The following is a 17,747-nucleotide window of genomic DNA, read 5'->3' on the forward strand; positions in this document are numbered from 1 at the left end:
TTACAAGTGGTGGAGATTTGATTTTCAAGCAAGCCTATGGTAATAACTCCTCATGTTAGACAGTCGAGTGCTTAATCTTGAACCTTAAACACTTTGAATGATTTGAGTGAATCTTTAGTGAGGATGTCATCTCTTGTATATTTAGGACTAAAGTTAATTAAGAAACCTAATATGGGAGTCCATAGAGTGATTTACTACTTCCCTAGGGGTTTTAATTAAGAAAGAAATTTCAATTAATTCAACTGAGGGTTAGACATTATTAGTCTCGAAAGAGATAATAATATAGGTTAGGGAGTCTCACGAATTAAGTCAAGTGAATAAATCGTCTGGTTCAGAGTCATAAACAAGTGAAATCTAAGTGGATTCCTCTTTGGGTGTCGTTTTTATCAATTACTCTTCTTCAAGTCTTTTTCCAAATTTCCCCTTTGCTTTAGTTTAATTAGTTAATTAGTTTAGTTAATTAATTTAATAAACAATCCCTCTTTATTCTTAGGTTAAATAATAAAAAGATAGTTATTACTAGTACTTTTGGTTCCCTTGGGTACGATATCTCGGTTTTGCCATTACTATACTATTGTTCGATAGGTGCACTTGCCTTTTCGTCGTGATAATAGTTAGTCTAGGTTTGATCTTCATTATAAATATTTATTACTTGCTACGAATCACGTGATCAAAAGACAAGTTTGAGTTTTCTAAGTCTGAGGAAAGGGGCATATGTGAAGGGAATCACAAGGAAGACAACAGCAACAAGGCAATGACAATGGCAACAATAGTGGTAATGGGAAACCACGAATTGGGAAGAAGAAACCCAAGAGGAAAATGGACAAGCTGAAATGCTTTTTCTATGACAGTCCACATATATTTATGAAATGTCCACAAAAATTTGCACTTAAGAAGCAGTGGTGGATAAGGCCTTGGGACTTGGTTCGAGCGCAAGAGGTGTCAAAGCCAAGGAGGCTGAATGGAAGAAGAAGCCAGTGGAGTGCTTCTTGTGTCATGGTCTGTATAGGTTGCGGAAGTGTCCGAGGAAGTCTGTCATCGAAGGGAACGATGGAGCAGACAAGGAGCCCAAGAAGCTTGGTTCGAGCAAGAGAAAAGCCAAAGCCAATAGGGCAAAAAGGAACAAGTCTATCATGGAAGGGAACGATGGAGAAGACGAGGAGTCCAAGAAGCTTGGTTCGACCAAGAGAAAAGCCAAAACCAAGAGGGCAAAGAGGAGCAAAAAGAAGTGAGTAAAGTGCTTCTTGTGTCGTGGTTTGCATGAGTTGTGCAATTGTCCAAAGAAAGTTGTAGTAAAAGGAAAGGCAACATCCGAGCATGATGAGTCGTCGGAGGGGCTTCCACCCAAGGAAGAGATGAGTTTGTCATTGAACTTAGAGAAAGAAGTTGTGATGAAAACAGTGAAGCTAGGACCAATGAGGCTCAAGTCGAGTGAAGCGTCGGAGTGGCTGAGTCATCGAAAAGGCTTCCACCTATGGGAGAGGTGGGTGGTGCATCAGACTTCAACGAAAAAGAAGTGATGCATGTAGGACAGTTGACCAGAGTAAATGAAAAGGTACATTCCAAAAACTTTGATAGTGTGTTGCATTCTAACTTGTTCACTTGGAAAGAATGTAGGGGCCCTTTCGAAGTTCTTGAGCAAGGAGGCCGAGAGACTGTGGGTGATAAACCGTAATTTATACATATTTTTACCCCATGCTTAATGCATTTTATGGATGATTTTTCCTTAGAATTGGTGAATTCGATGCTCCTAATGCCTTAATTTCATGTTTTAACAAAAAACTAATAAATGGGCCAAAGTACGAAATCAACATGGCCTAGACTTCCTCACACGGGCATACCACACGGCCGTCTCAATCTGGCAGAATCAAAGCACGACTCACACGGGTGTGTCACACGGGCAAGTCCATACCGAGCCCAAGTTTAGTCCAATTCAGAAAAGGTCAATTTTGAGGGTTTTTAGGCATTCCAAAGCCTATAAATACACCCTAGAGGAGGAAGAAATGAGACGGAGAGAAGGAGGCAGGGAACTGCTCAAGGGAAGCTGATTGATCTATCTCAGAACCCGGAGTCACCATCAAGACTGAAGATCTCCCCTCAATTTCCCTTCAGGAGTTTTGGGTTTTCTTTATGTTTTGTATTCATTATTCTTTTGAGATGTTTTCCTTTTTAGTTATGAACTAAACCCCCTAAATACCTAAGGGGAATGAAACCTAAGACGAATCTTGTTATTATTTTCTGAATTGTATGATAAATATTTAACTTGTTCTTAATTATGTGTTCTTAATTCTTGTTTTGATATCCCCGGATACTGATTCAAGATAAGCTCTTATTCAGAGGAGGAATAGACCCTGTCTAAGAGTACATTTGTTATAATTAAGCGGAGTTGATTGTGCGCCTAGAGATAGGGTGACAAGATTTTTCCGGATTAGGGTGAAATGTAATAAGGGGATCCATAGATCGATTTAATGCAACCCTAGGGTGTTAATTGGAGAAAAGTCTCAATTATTCAATCTAGGGATTAGACGTTATTAGTCTTGAATAAGGATAATAACATAACTTAGGGATCTCTATGGAACAAGTTAAGTAAATAAATCGTCCGATTCAGAGTCAGAATAACAAGTGAAGTCTAGGTGGATTTCTCCTTAGGTATTGTCTTAATTCAATTGTTTTCCAAAAGTAATCCCCCAATTCTACTTTCTGTGAATTCTTAGATTAGTTAATTAGTTAGTTAAAACTAAACCACCTTATTCTTAGGCTAGATAATAAAAAGACTGTCATTACTAGTACTTTTAGTTCCTTTGGGTTCGACAATTTGGTCTTGCTAAAACTATACTACTGTTCGATAGGTACACTTGCCTACATCGCGATAATATTGCCAAAGTATGAAATCAACACGGCCTGGACTTTCTCACACGGGCAGACCACACGTCCGTGTCAAGTTGGCAGATTCGAAGCACGATTCACACGGGCGTGTCCCTGCCGAGCCCAAGTTGAGTCCAATTCAGAAAAGGCTAATTTTGAGGGTTTTTAGGCATTCTAAAGCATATAGATACGCCTTAAAAGTAGAGAAAAAGAAGGGTACAGAGAGGAAGAAATGAATTACTCGAAGGAAGCCGATTGATCAATCTCAGAAGCCGGAGTCACCATCAAGACTGAAGATCTCCCCTCAATTTCCCCTTAGGAGTTTTGGGTTTTCTTTATGTTTTGTATTCGTTATTCTTCTGAGATGTTTTCCTTTTTAGTTATGATCTAAATCTCCTAAATACCTAAGGGGAATGAAACCTAAGACGAATCTTGTTATTATTTTCTAAATTGTATGATAAATATTTAACTTGTTCTTAATTATGTGTTCTTTATTCTTGTTTTGATATCCCAGGATACTGATTCAAGATAAGCTCTTATTCAGAGGAGGAATAGACCCTGCCTAATAGTACATTTTTCATAATTAAGCGGAGTTGCTTGCGCGCCTAGAGATAGGGTGACAAGATTTTGTCGGATTAGGGTGAAACGTAATAAGGGGATCCATAGATCGAGTTAATGCAACCCTAGAGTGTTAATTAGAGAAAAGTATCAATTGTTCAATCTAGGGATTAGACGTTATTAGTCTTGAATAGGGATAATAACATAACTTAGGGATCTCTACGAAACAAATTAAATAAATAAATCGTCTGATTCGGAGCCAGAATAACAAGTACAGTCTAGGTGGATTTTTCCTTAGGTATTGCCTTAATTCAATCGTTTTCCAAAAGTAATCCCCCAATTCCATTCTCTGTGAACTCTTAGATTAGTTAATTAGTTATTTAAAATAAAACCCCCTTATTCTTGGGCTAGATAATAAAAAGACAGTCATTATTAGTACTTTTACTTCCTTTTCGTTCGACAATCTAATCTTGTTAAAACTATACTACTGTTCGATAGGTACACTTGCTTGCATCGCTATAATAGTTAGTTTCAAGAACGATTAATTATAAATATTTAAAACTTACCTGTCACAGAAATCGCGATCAAGTTTTTGGCGCCGTTGCCGTGGAACTAATGTAATAGAAACTCTCAATTTTTATTACATTAGCCATTTATTTTTCTTGTAATTTAATTTAATTTTATTATTATTTATTAATTTACTTTTTCTTTCTCTTGGCAGGTTTTTATAGTTTATGACTAGAAGGAACCCGTCAGGACCACTACTTTTTGACGAAGAAATCGATCGCACAGTTCGTAGAAACCAAAGAGAAATAAGGCAAAGCTTCAGATACATAGGGAACGAGCAAGAGGATGATACTCAACCCCCAACCGAAGAGATGGCTGAAAACCAAGACAATCAGCTACCTCCTGTAATTGCAGTTAATCAAAATCCTGCTCCATGCACTCTGTATGATTATGCTAAACCTTCTTTAACAGGAACTGAATCATGCATAGTTAGACCTGCTGTAGCTGCAAATACTTTTGAACTAAAACCTAACACTATTCAAATGATACAACAATTTGTTCAGTTTGATGGTTTGCAGGATGAGGATCCCAACGCTCACTTAGCAAACTTTTTCAAACTATGCAAGACATTTAAAATTAATGGTGTTTCTGATGATGCCATTCGTCTTTAGTTACTCCCTTTTTTCATTGAGAAACAAAGCTAAACAGTGGTTGAACTCATTACCACGAGGGTCCATCACTACTTGGGAACAGATGACTGAAAAATTTCTATTAAAATATTTCCCACCGGCTAAAACGGCCAAATTACGTAATGATATCTCTTCGTTTGTGCAGATGGACTTAGAAGCTCTTTACGATGCATGGGAGAGATACAAGGACTTACTGAGAAGGTGCTCTCACCATAGGTTACCGCTTTGGCTTCAGATTCAAACGTTACATAATGGCCTGAATCCTTCGACTCGGCAAATGGTTGACGCAGCTGCTGGCGGAACCATCAATAATAAAACACCTGAAGATGCTTATTAGTTTATAGAGGAGATGTCACTGAATAACTATCAGTGGCAAGTCTTGAGGACAAAACCAACGAAAATAGCCAGTGTTTATAACGTCGATTCAGTCACCATGCTCTCTAATCAGGTAGAACTCTTGAAAAAGAAAATTGATGGTTTTCTTAGTTCTTCACAGGTTCACCCAGTAATGCAGTGCGAAGCAAGTGGAGGTAGATCAAGAAATTCAGAATACCAACCTTATGGCCACAACATGGATAACGAGCAGTTAAATTACATGGGTAATAATTCTCGATATCAAAACAATCCATATAGTAACACTTACAATACAGGTTGGAGGAACCACCCAAATTTATCATAGAGAGGCCAAGGAAATCAAAAACCACCTCCAGGCTACCAACAACCACCCTACCAACAGGAAAAGAAGCTGAACCTTAAAGAGATGCTCTCAAAGTTTATATCGGTGTCAGAAACTCATTTCCAGAACACTGGGACAACACTTAAAAATCAAAAAGTGTCGATCTAAGGGCTCGAAACTCAGATAGGCCAGCTTTCTGAACTAATCTTTGAAGGACCACAAGGTAGCTTTCCAAGTAATACTGAACCCAACCCAAGGGAACAACTCAACGAAATTAATGTTCAAGATGAAGAAGGATTCGTTGAGCCTAAGCCAGAACCGAGGCAAGAAACTATGGTAAGCAGAGGCCAAGGTGAGGTAGGTCATAATAAAAACAAATCAGTGAATGTCGAATATAAACCTCGTGCGCCATACCCCAACGCGACAAGGAAAGACCGCTTAGATGAACAATTTGGTAAATTCCTTAAACCTTTAAAAAAATTACACATTAACTTACAGTTTATTGAAGCCCTATCGCAGATGCCAAATGCAATGAAATTTTTAAAGGAGCTTTTAGCAAATAAGGGGAAGTTGGACGAGGCATCGCATGTGGAGCTAAACGCAGTTTGCTCAGCTATTCTCCAGAATAAACTACCTAACAAACTAAAAGATACAGGGAGTTTACGATTCCTTGCTTAATTGGTAGTTTAGATGTTAATAATGTATTAGTTGATTTAGGGGCTAATATTAACGTCATGCCCTACAAAATGTTCAAACAATTAGGTCTTGGGAAACCCAAACAGACTAGGATGAACATTCAATTAGAAGATAAAACTATAAGATTTCTAAGGGGTATTATTGAAGATGTGCTAGTTAAAATCGATAAATTTATATTTCCCGTTGACTTCATTTTTTTAGACATAGAGGAAGATAGCAACACTCCTTTGATTTTAGGAAGGCCCTTTTTAGCAACTGTTAAAACGATTATTGATGTTGACATAGGTGAACTCACACTCCGTGTGGGAGACGAAACAATCACCCTTCAAGCTCGCAATTCTGGCAACATATCAGAAATTGAAGGTGATCGTTTAACCCATTCTACTAAAACTAACAATATGGTGCAACCTACTTTGCAGGAAATGAGTCTGAAAGAAGTACATGAGCCATTCTCAAGCAATGGTAGATGACCTATTCATGAAGAACGAAGGCTACAAATCGAGGAGCTAGATGAATGGTGGACGCATAAACCAAGAACGCATGATAAACCAGAACTACGCCAGAACAAGCTCAACACCTTCCCACATCAACTTAAGGTTGGAGATAAAGTCTTATTAGATGCCGCAGATCCTCACATTGACACTACCACACCGAATAAAGAAATCCCTCTTACGGTACTTGGCATTTTCCCATTCGGTACAGTCGAGGTAAGTCATCCTAAGTTCGAAACTTTTAAGGTAAACAACACCCGTCTGAAACCTTATTTTGATGAGAATGATAGCAAGAATAAGTAGTATAAACTCCTCGAACCACCATGACCATTCAATGGAGAGGTAAGTCAAGCTTAAACTATAAATAAACGCTTCTCGAGAGACAACCCGAGCACTAACTGTATTAACTTCTTTAAAATTTACTCTTCAACACCTAACTTACTAACGGAGCTCTTGAATACAGGTTATCTAGAGAAACATGGCCAAGCACACAGGTGTGCTTAAGGCCGTGTGAAAATAGGGCAACGATTTTCCCAAACATAGGCTACGATAAAACGTCTCGGCCGTGCGACATGGCCATGGTCGAACCTTCCAAAACAACACGAGCGTGCGACACGCCCGTGTGGAAGAACTGTGGGTGAACCTGTTAAAACAGCATGGGCGTTCGACACGCCCGTGTCTAGCACCCATGGTCAAACCTGCTAGATTGACACGGGCGTGGGAGAAGCGAACAACGCCAAACACGGCTGTGCGACACGACTGTGTGCACCCACACCCCAAGGAACATGGACGTGTACTAAATGTTAGACATGCCCAAACTCAAAATTCGCGAATCACACGGGCCGAAATTGGGGAACACGGGCGTGTTACCTGGCCGTGTGCCCCAAAATCTATAAATAGGCTGCACTATTTATTGTCTTCTTCACTCAAAAACCCTAATCCTAGCCGCTGCAAGTCTACACGCCCTCTCCGCCACGCCCGTGTGCCGCTTTCAACTTCATTCCTGTCGCTTATTCTTCCATTTTTTAGCGTTTGTTCACTCTTTTACCTTTAACTTCACGCATTTTTAATGCTATAATCTTCATGTATCTCACACTATGCTATCATTCAAGTTTCATTTCTTTTAAGATTAGTTATCATTTATTCCCCATGACATATTTTTTATGAAACTCTCATGCCTTACTCACCTATTCTAAATCAATATTCATAGTTTTCAATTGTTTTTTGTTATTTACCATTTCAGCCCATGCCATGTGTTAAATTTATGCTCTGTATATTTCCATTAAATTCCTGACCATTTTTACTTATATCACCATGCTAGTGCCACAAAAGTATGCCATTGAACTTATTGTTTTAGTTAGTTTTAGTAGTTGTGGCTGAAATTATGATTTTTATTTAAAATTTGTCTTCGTTTTACTTTGACCACTCATCAAGATGACTTGATGATTCTATTTGCAGGTACTATGTCATCTTCACGTGGTAAAAAGGCCGCTGTCCCTGCTTCAAAGAAAAGGAAGGGAGCGTCATCTTCCTCGGGTCCTACTGCGAAAGTTCGTCACCCTTTCCTGAGGTTCCCCATCGGGCCCCAAGAAGAACTATTCCAAATACTCTGGGCCCGACCTTTAATTGCGGGCCGCTACATCGACTGGGCTGCTATAGAACAAGTTCAGTTGGCTGAAGCGATTCGACCCTCCTAACCACCGACCCTTGGGAGCTTTTCTTTGGGATCATCGAGCCGACGCATCTCGAGCTTACGATGGAATTATGCTCTACATTTCATCTTCAGACCGTGATGATGAACTACGATGACCCCGGCACGGTCCAATTTTGCCTAGGGGGATTAGTCCGCCAGCTCAGTGTCCCAGAATTTGGTACGGCGCTGGCTTTATATATGGAGGAATTCAAAGAGGAGAATGACTTACATGCTCTCAACCGCCACATCCATTGTTCTTTTTCTCAGTACTGGGACGTACTAGTACCAGGTAGGGCCACTTACAATCCTATCCCTCCAAGGCATCGGCTTTCCCTCCATCTCTGAGGTACCTACACGCCATTTTGGCTCACACGATTACAGGAAAGCGAGAGAGCATCAGCGTCATCAACACTTATGACGCTTACTTTTTATGGTCTATGTTGCACAGGCACGTTATCGACCTTGCCTATTTCATTGCCCTCGTGATTCAGCACCAGACGGAGTGGCATAGGAAGGGGGTCATCTCCATTGGCCCCTATGTTACTCGGTTGGCTCGACACTTTGGGCTCCTTAGCACCGCAGCCCAAGAGTCATCCTTAACCCTCATTGGCCAGATGTCTCAACAAAGCATCTTGAGCATGCTTAGCATGAGGATAATTGAAAAGCGCTGAGGAACCTACCCTCCTCAATGTTGTCTCACCCACTCTGCCGAGGAGGAGGCCTACGAGAACATTCCTGATGATGTCCCTCCACAACACGAGGACCCCCATCTCAGCCACCACCACCCTCTCGTCCAGTTCATGCGGCGGCTTCATATGCTAACATCTCTAAGTGCCTCACTCGATTCGAGCAGTAGTGTTTTCAACGATTTGGCAACATTGATGCTACTCTACAGTAGATTTGTCAGCACCTCCACATCTCATTGCCAGTCCCACCTCGCGAACCATCCAGCGATGAAGATGTTTAAAAACATTTATTTATTATTTTATGTTTTTAATTTTTATTAAAACTACTTTTTATTTTTTTTATTATTAGACTTTAGAATTTTATTTTTTTTAATCATCAATTTCAGTTATTTCTTTATAAGTAATTATTCCTCCTAATATCCCCTAAAAAGTTCCTTATTTTATCACAGTTATGTAGAGCTCCTAAGCTCATCATCGTTTAGGAACTAAAAACTCCTCCGAGAACGGTTCTCCACGACTACCATGTCCTGATCGACCACGACCATAGCTACCACTAGATATAATATTCTTTTGGCGCAGGACTTATGGACTAATGAACCTCTACCACCGCTAGAGTATCCTCCTCCACTCTCGCACTGATTACTCTCTAAAACTCTAGTTCGAGGAATCCTCATGAAGTTTCACTTCTCTCCTTATCTTTTTTCTATATTCTTATATCTATCTTTGTACATTGAGGGCAATGTACATCTTAAGTGTGGGGGGGTATTTACTTCATTTCCCTATTAGAAAAATCCCTGAATAATAACCTTGTTCTCTTGAAAGCTCTCATATCATATTTAGGATAAATTTTAATTGATTTATGATTTTGATTGATATATCTTAAATTAAAACATAGGCATTTATGCATTGATTGTTTAAACTTTAAGACATTAGAGAATCAAGCATGATCTGTTGATTTTTAAGAATTTAAAATCTTAGGTTGTTTCTCCAAAGTTTAGGTATTACTTTGAGTTGGAATTCACAAGTTTTAAACATAAAAAAGTCATAATTTGTGTGAGATTTTTGAGCCTTTTGAGCATCTATTAATTCTTTCATGCTCACTTTTATTATTACTTTGATTGCGTTAGTATTGAACTGTTATTCTAGAACTTGCTTGATTATGCATGTCAAGACCACACCATTTGATTTGATATGTCAAAATGATTAAGGCACTTAGGATTAACCCACTCATGCCATGAAAATCCTACCTCAACGATTAACCTCTATCAAACCCTCTTGAGCCTAACAAAACATTTCTTGTATTACAGTTCATATTAACCCTTAACACTATGTTTTATTCTATTTTGTAATTTAACTTGTTCTTAAAAAAATTGTATACATATTAGTAGTAGTAATCTTTTGTTTTTGAGCTTAAGTATTTAATTCCATAATTTGAGAAGAAGCTCTATTGTTCGTAAGTGATATTAAATCTTTTTCTAGTTAAGTGATTTTTCAATTCAATCTCGATTCTAACTTTTACTTTTAGCTTGTGGCCACACCCCCTAACCAAGCCTCATTACAACCCTCTAAAGACCTTTTGATTGATGTATCATCTCAATTTATAGTGGTGGAGTTTTGATTTTCATGCAAGCCTATGGTAATAATTTTTCATTATTGACTATTGAGTGCTTCAATTATTGTCCTTAAACACCTCGAGTGATTTAAGTGAATCTTTAGTGAGGATGTGAAACTTTGTGATATTCTGAATCAAAGGTAATTACTTAGATAAGGGGAGACAACTATGTTTGCATGATTAAATTCTCAACTTGGAATGTTTGAAACTTTTATGTTCTTTTAGTTGAATTCTCAATGTATGATTTCCTATGGATTATTTTGAGATATTTTCGATAGAAATTATAAGTTGAGAAAGATTTATTTTGATTATGAGCTGAGAATTTTGCTTGAGGACAAGCAAATGCTTAAGTGTGGGGGTATTTGATAAACCTTAATATATACATATTTTTACCCCATGCTTAACGCATTTTATGGATGATTTTCCCTTAGAATTGGTGAATTCAATGCTCCTAATGCATTAATTTCATGTTTTATACTTAGGAGAGCATAAGAGAGCGAAAGGAACGAGAAACGGGCCAAAAACAAAAAAAAAATGGGCCAAAGTACAAAATCAACACGGCCTGGACTTCCACACACGGGCAGACCACACGGCCGTGTCAATTTGGCAGATTCGAAGCACGATTCACACGGATGTGTCCCTACCGAGCCCAAGTTGAGTCCAATTCAAAAAAGGCTAATTTTGAGGGTTTTTAAGCATTCTAAAGCCTATAAATACGCCTTAAAGGAAGGAATTACTCGAAGGAAGTCGATTGATCCATCTCAGAAGCTGGAGTCAGCATCAAGACTGAAGATCTCCCCTCAATTTCCCTTCAGGAGTTTTGGGTTTTCTTTATGTTTTGTATTCGTTATTCTTCTGAGATGTTTTCCTTTTTAGTTATGAACTAAATCCCCTAAATTCCTAAAGGGAATGAAACCTAAGACGAATCTTGTTATTATTTTCTGAATTGTATGATAAATATTTAAATTGTTCTTAATTATGTGTTCTTAATTCTTGTTTTGATATCCCAGGATACTGATTCAAGATAAGCTCTTATTCAGAGGAGGAATAGACCCTGTTTAAGAGTACATTTGTTATAATTAAGCGGAGTTGTTTGCGCGCCTAGAGATAGGGTGACAAGATTTTGCCGGATTAGGGTGAAACCTAATAAGGGAATCCATAGATCGAGTTAATACAACCCTAGAGTGTTAATTAGAGAAAAGTCTCAATTATTCAATCTAGGGATTAGGTGTTATTAGTCTTGAATAGGGATAATAACATAACTTAGGGATCTCTATGGAACAAGTTAAATGAATAAATCATCCGATTCGGAGCCAGAATAACAAGTACAATCTAGGTGGATTTTCCCTTAGGTAGTGTCTTAATTCAATCGTTTTCCAAAAGTAATCCCCCAATTCCATTCTCTGTGAATTCTTAGATGTAACACCCTGATTTTGGGCCTAGTCAGAACAGTGGTTTCGGGACCACAAATTCGATGATGAAAATTTTATTTTTATTATATTTTTAAGGTCTATGAGTTCACATAATAATTTCGTGAAAATTTCGTTTGAAAATTTTGACGTTCGGGCACTTAATTTAGTCAAAAATACTAAATTGTAAAAAATGCAAAAGTTGAGTTCTACATGTTAGAAGTGCCAAATTGTTATGAGTTTTTAAATTAAAGGTCCTTAAATGGTAATTAGACCATTGGTTAATTGTTGGACAAAAATGGACATGAAATGGGTGTAATAAAATATTTTTAAGTTAGGGGTATTTTGGTAAACTAATAATTAAAAGAATTAAAAAGGAAAATAAGCCAAATTAGCTATCATCTTCTTCATCCAACTATTTCTACCAGAAGTAGCCATGGTTAGGGTTTGTTCAAACTCCCAAGCTCGATTGTAAGTGCTCCCTAGCCCCGTTTTTAAAGTTCTTTGTATTTTTGAAATCCCGGTAACTTATTCTACTTATTTTTACCATTAATTTGAGCTAACGTTCATGTCTAAAAATTTACCCATGAATAATATGAAAGTATTTTGATGTCTAATGTTAGAAAATGAAGGTTTGGTATTAGATAAACGACTTTTGCTAAGCGATTTTACGTGAAAACGAGTAAAATGACATAATCGGTAAAAATACCAAATGTTCATAAGTACATGTTAGAGTGAGAATTGGATGTTGCTATAGAAGGGAAAAATGATCATCATGTCATAAAACATAAGAAAATGGGATGAATTTTAATTTACGAGATATGGGGCAAAAGTGTAAATATGTGAAAGTTTAGGGGCAAAATTTTAATTTTTCTAAAATATGATTTTTGGTTGATTTGAATAATATTAGTCCTAATTAGGCTATATTTGAAATGATAGAGCAAGGAAAATTGAAATTCGGGCTAAAATCGGCAAAATACCAAGTTGTGGACAAAATGGTAAAAATGACCATTTTCGCATACGAGGTAAGTTCATATGATTTTAATAATGCAATGTGTATTTTAATGTTAATGTTATGATATTATATGAATTATAAGTATACATATATGTGAATAATTTGATATTATGTAAATGATGTAACATTACTATATGTTGTTGACGTCTTTATAATTGTATGATGATTATTGTTTACGAATTGTTGCATTCTATGATTATTGTTGAATTACTATACAAATTATGTGGAATACTTGAAAAATATGAGTTACCACCGGAGTATCGATATTGACATCATGAGAAAGATGGCAAAGGTGTATGATTGAGGAAAGAGCCCGTTTGAACCTTAGGAATAGGTTAGGATACAAGTGACATGTCACTAGGAAATTGAGATCCGAACTCGTTGAGTTGCCTTCCAAGTTAGTGAGAATTATGAGGCATCTAAACTCATTGAGTTGCGTTCTGAATTCACTTATGGATGCAAGCATCCAAACTCGTTGAGTTGTGTTCCGAGTTCATTATGGATGTGAACACCCGAGCTCGTTGAGTTGCGTTTCGAGTTCATTATGGGTGAAATTATGGTAGCTTGATTTCGTGTATCTAAATTATATTCTGATGTGTTCAATGGGTAAATCTCAAGTGAACGAAGTGAAATACTCCAGATGAAAGCGACATGTTGGTAAGTGTTGTGAAATGAGTACGATGAACAGGTATGTGCGTAAACTCTTGAGTAGAGAACTTGATATATTGTAATTGTGTGGTAAGAATGATCATGAGAATGCTTTTGTGATGACCTTGTGATTATGATTCCATGCTTATGAAGCATAATTATGTGTTCTTACCTTGATGGATGAAATGATATTGTATGGATTTGGTGAATAATAGTGGTGAATGAGTAAATTCAGCCTTGACAGTTTTGGGTTACTGCAGTGGTGCAACTTTGGAAATTCACCATAAATTGTGGAAATTTATTTAGGGGCTTAATAAAATATGAGATTAAATATAAATGAGTCTAGTTTCACATAGAGGAAACGGTACATGCAATTGAACTTTATGTTATGAGATATTTAAATTGTTGTGAGACATAGTCTAAATGACTTCAAGATCCCCTATTCCTATTTTATAAATTCACCGAAAATTTTACAAAAATAATTAGGAGTTATTCTTTACATATATAGATTCTTTATTGAGTCTATTTTTAAGATAAATAAACGGCATAGCCCTTTGAATTCTGTACAGAAAGAAAACTGATTCGTAGTGAACAGAGGTTAGAGTAGCTGAAAACTGAAATAGGGGAAAATTTAATGAATAAATTGTACTAATTGGCTAAACTAAAAATTCTGAAAATTTATGGGAGAAAGGTATATGAGTCTAGTTTCAAGGAAAATTATAAAAACTTAATTTGGAGTTTCATATCGCTAGATATAAATGATTTAGTAACTGTAACTTGGTAAAATAGCTTAACCTGAACATGTGTAAATTGTACAATTTTGGTGTTTTATCTTAGAAAAGCATGATGGTAATTGCTTATTAATTTCATATGGACTTACTAAGCGTAAAGCTTACCCCTTCCTCTCCACTTCTTTAGTTTTGGAAGGTCGGCTCGGGGTTGGAGATCGTTGGAGGCAGAATCACACTATCAAGCTATCTCTTTTGGGAGAATTAATTCAAATATTAGAAATATCAAGTGAGTGGCATGTATAGGAAGTTAGTTTGTGATATGTATTATTATTATGACTCTGGCCAACCGTATTGATCTGCATTGAGCTATCATATATGGTCATGAGATATGGCCTTTATTCATTATGGTTTGTAAGTTTAATTAAACATGTTATGTCTTATGTTTGTGATGTGATGATATAGTTAGGTTTGTTTGTTATGCATGATTAGTAATATATCCTGTAAGTTGAATGCATGCCTATGGATTATGAATTAAATATGTAATATGGAGATGAGTAATGTTTCCTTGGACATGGATGTTTAAGGGACGATATGCATGTGTTTGAGAAGTTTTGGATTAAATGAAAATTTATGGCCCAGTTTTCGCCTTTGTGTATGGTTAAGTCTGGTAATGCCTCGTACCCTATTCCAGCCTTGGATACGGGTAAGTGGCGTTACATTAGATTAGTTAATTAGTTAAAAAAAACTCCCTTATTCTTAGGCTAGATAATAAAAAGACAGTCATTACTAGTACTTTTAGTTCCTTTGGGTTCGACAATCCGGTCTTGCTAAAACTATACTATTGTTCGATAGGTACACTTGCCTGCATCGTGATAATAGTTAGTTTCAAGAACGATTAATTATAAATATTTAAAACTTACCTGTCATGAAAATCGCGATCATTAGACCTGCTATAGCTGCAAATACTTTTGAACTAAAACCTAACACTATTCAAATGATACAACAATTTGTTCAGTTTGATGGTTTACAGGATGAGGATCCCAACACTCACTTAGCAAACTTTTTGGAACTATGCGATACATTTAAAATTAATGGTGTTTCTGATGATTCCATTCATCTTCGGTTATTCACTTTTTCTTTGAGGAACAAAGCTAAACAGTGGTTGAACTCGTTACCACGAGGGTCAATTGCTACTTGGGAACAAATGACCGAAATTTTTTACTAAAATTTTTCCATCGGCTAAAACGACTAAATTACGTAATGATATCTCTTCGTTTGTACAGATGGACTTAGAAACTCTTTACGATGCATAGGAGAGATACAAGGACCTACTGCGAAGGTGTTCTCACCATGGATTACCCCTATGGTTGCAAGTTCAAACATTCCATAATGGCTTGAATCCTTCGACTCGACAAATGGTTGACGCAACTGCTGGTAGAACCATCAATAATAAAACACCTGAATTCTTATGAGTTTATAGAGGAGATGTCACTGAATAACTATCAGTGGCAAGTCATAAGGACAAAGCCAACAAAAACTGTCGGTGTTTATAACATCGATTCGGTCACTATGCTCTCTAATCAGGTAGAACTTTTGAATAAGAAAATTGATGGTTTTCTTAGTTCTTCATAGGTTCATCCAGTAATGCAGTGCGAAGTAAGTGGAGGTGGATCAAGCAATTCGGAATACTAACCATATTGCCACAACATGGATAACGAACAGTTAAATTACATGGGTAATAATTCTCGATCTCAAAACAATCCATATAGTAACACTTACAATGCAGGTTGGAGGAACCACCCAAATTTCTCATGGGAAGGCCAAAGAAATCAGAGACCACCTCCAGGCTACCAACAACCACCCTACCAACAGGAAAAGAGGCCGAACCTTGAAGAGATGATCTCAAAGTTTATATCGGTGTCAGCAACTCGTTTCTAGAATACCGAGACAGCACTTAAGAATCAACAAGCATCGATCCAAGGGCTCGAAATGCAAATAGGCCAGCTGTCCAAACTAATCTCCGAACGACCACAGGGTAGCTTACCAAGTAATACTGAACCCAACCCAAGGGAACCGCTCAACACGATTAATGTTCAGGATGAAGAAGAATTCGTTGAGCCTAAGCCAGAACCGAAGCAAGAAACTGTGGTGAGTAGAGATCAAGATAAGGTAGGTCATAGTAAAAATTAATCAGTGAATGTCGAATATAAACCTCGTGCGTCATACCCCAACGCAACAAGGAAAGACCGCTCAGATGAACAATTTGGTAAATTCCTTAAACTCTTAAAAAAATTACACATTAACTTACCGTTTATTGAAGCCCTATCGCAGATGCCAAACGCAATGAAATTTTTAAAGGAGCATTTAGCAAATAAGCGGAAGTTGGACGAGGCATCGCATGTGGAGCTAAACGCAGTTTGCTCAGCTATTCTCCAGAATAAACTACCTAACAAACTAAAAGATATAGGGATTTTTACGATTCCTTGCTTAATTGGTAGTTTAGATGTTAATAATGCATTAGCTGATTCAGGGGCTAATATTAACGTCATGCCCTACAAAATGTTCAAATAATTAGGTCTTGGGAAACCCAAACAGAATAGGATGAACATTCAATTAGAAGATAAAACTATAGATTTCCAAGGGGTATTATTGAAGATGTGTTAGTTAAAATCGATAAATTTATATTTCCTGTTGACTTCATTGTTTTAGACATAGAGGAAGATAGCAACACTCCTTTGATTTTAGGAAGGCCCTTTTTAGCAACTGCTAAAAGGATTATTGATGTTGGCACAGGTGAACTCACACTCCGTGTGGGAGACAAAACAATCACCCTTCAAGCACGTAATTCTGGCAACACATCGAAAATTGAAGGTGATCTTTTAACCCATTCTACCAAAACTGACAATATGGTACTGAAGGAAGCACACGAATCATTCTCAAGTAGTAGCAGAAGACCTGTTCATGAAGATCGAAGGCTACAATGGCGAACGCATAAACCGAGAACACACGATAAACAAAAACTATGCCAGAACGAGCTCAACACCTTTCCACATCAACTTCAGGTTGGAGATAATGTCTTATTAGATGCCGTAGATCCTCACATTATCACTACCACACCGAATGAAGAAATTCCTCTTACGGTACTTAGCATTTTCCCATTCGGTACAGTCGAGGTAAGTCATCCAAAGTTCGGCATTTTTAAGGTAAACAACACCTTTCTAAAACCTTATTTTGATGAGAATGATAGCAGGAATGAGGAGTATAAACTTCTTGAACCACCATGGCCATTCAATGGAAAGGTAGGTCGAGCTTAGATTATAAATAAGTGCTTTTCGGGAGGCAGCCCGAGCACTAATTGTATTAACTTCTTTAAATTTTAGAATTTAACACCTAACTTACTAACAGAGATCTTGAATACAGGCTTTTGCACATAGACACGGCCAAGCACACGGCCGTGTGAAAACAGCGTAA

The 17,747-nt window shown here is 37.3% G+C and overlaps 2 non-coding genes across 2 annotated transcripts; both read right to left on the bottom strand.

Annotated features, from left to right (window-relative positions):
• Positions 1 to 4,731: 4,731 nt before the first annotated feature.
• Positions 4,732 to 4,838, bottom strand: LOC128289461 (small nucleolar RNA R71). The gene has a single exon (XR_008279110.1). It is a non-coding gene; the product is annotated as a small nucleolar RNA R71 (small nucleolar RNA).
• A 10,689-nt stretch (positions 4,839 to 15,527) lies between these two features.
• Positions 15,528 to 15,633, bottom strand: LOC128289537 (small nucleolar RNA R71). The gene has a single exon (XR_008279183.1). It is a non-coding gene; the product is annotated as a small nucleolar RNA R71 (small nucleolar RNA).
• Between the last annotated feature and the right edge of the window lie 2,114 nt (positions 15,634 to 17,747).

Source organism: Gossypium arboreum, chromosome 2 (assembly GCF_025698485.1).
Source record: "Gossypium arboreum isolate Shixiya-1 chromosome 2, ASM2569848v2, whole genome shotgun sequence".
NCBI lineage: Eukaryota > Viridiplantae > Streptophyta > Magnoliopsida > Malvales > Malvaceae > Gossypium > Gossypium arboreum.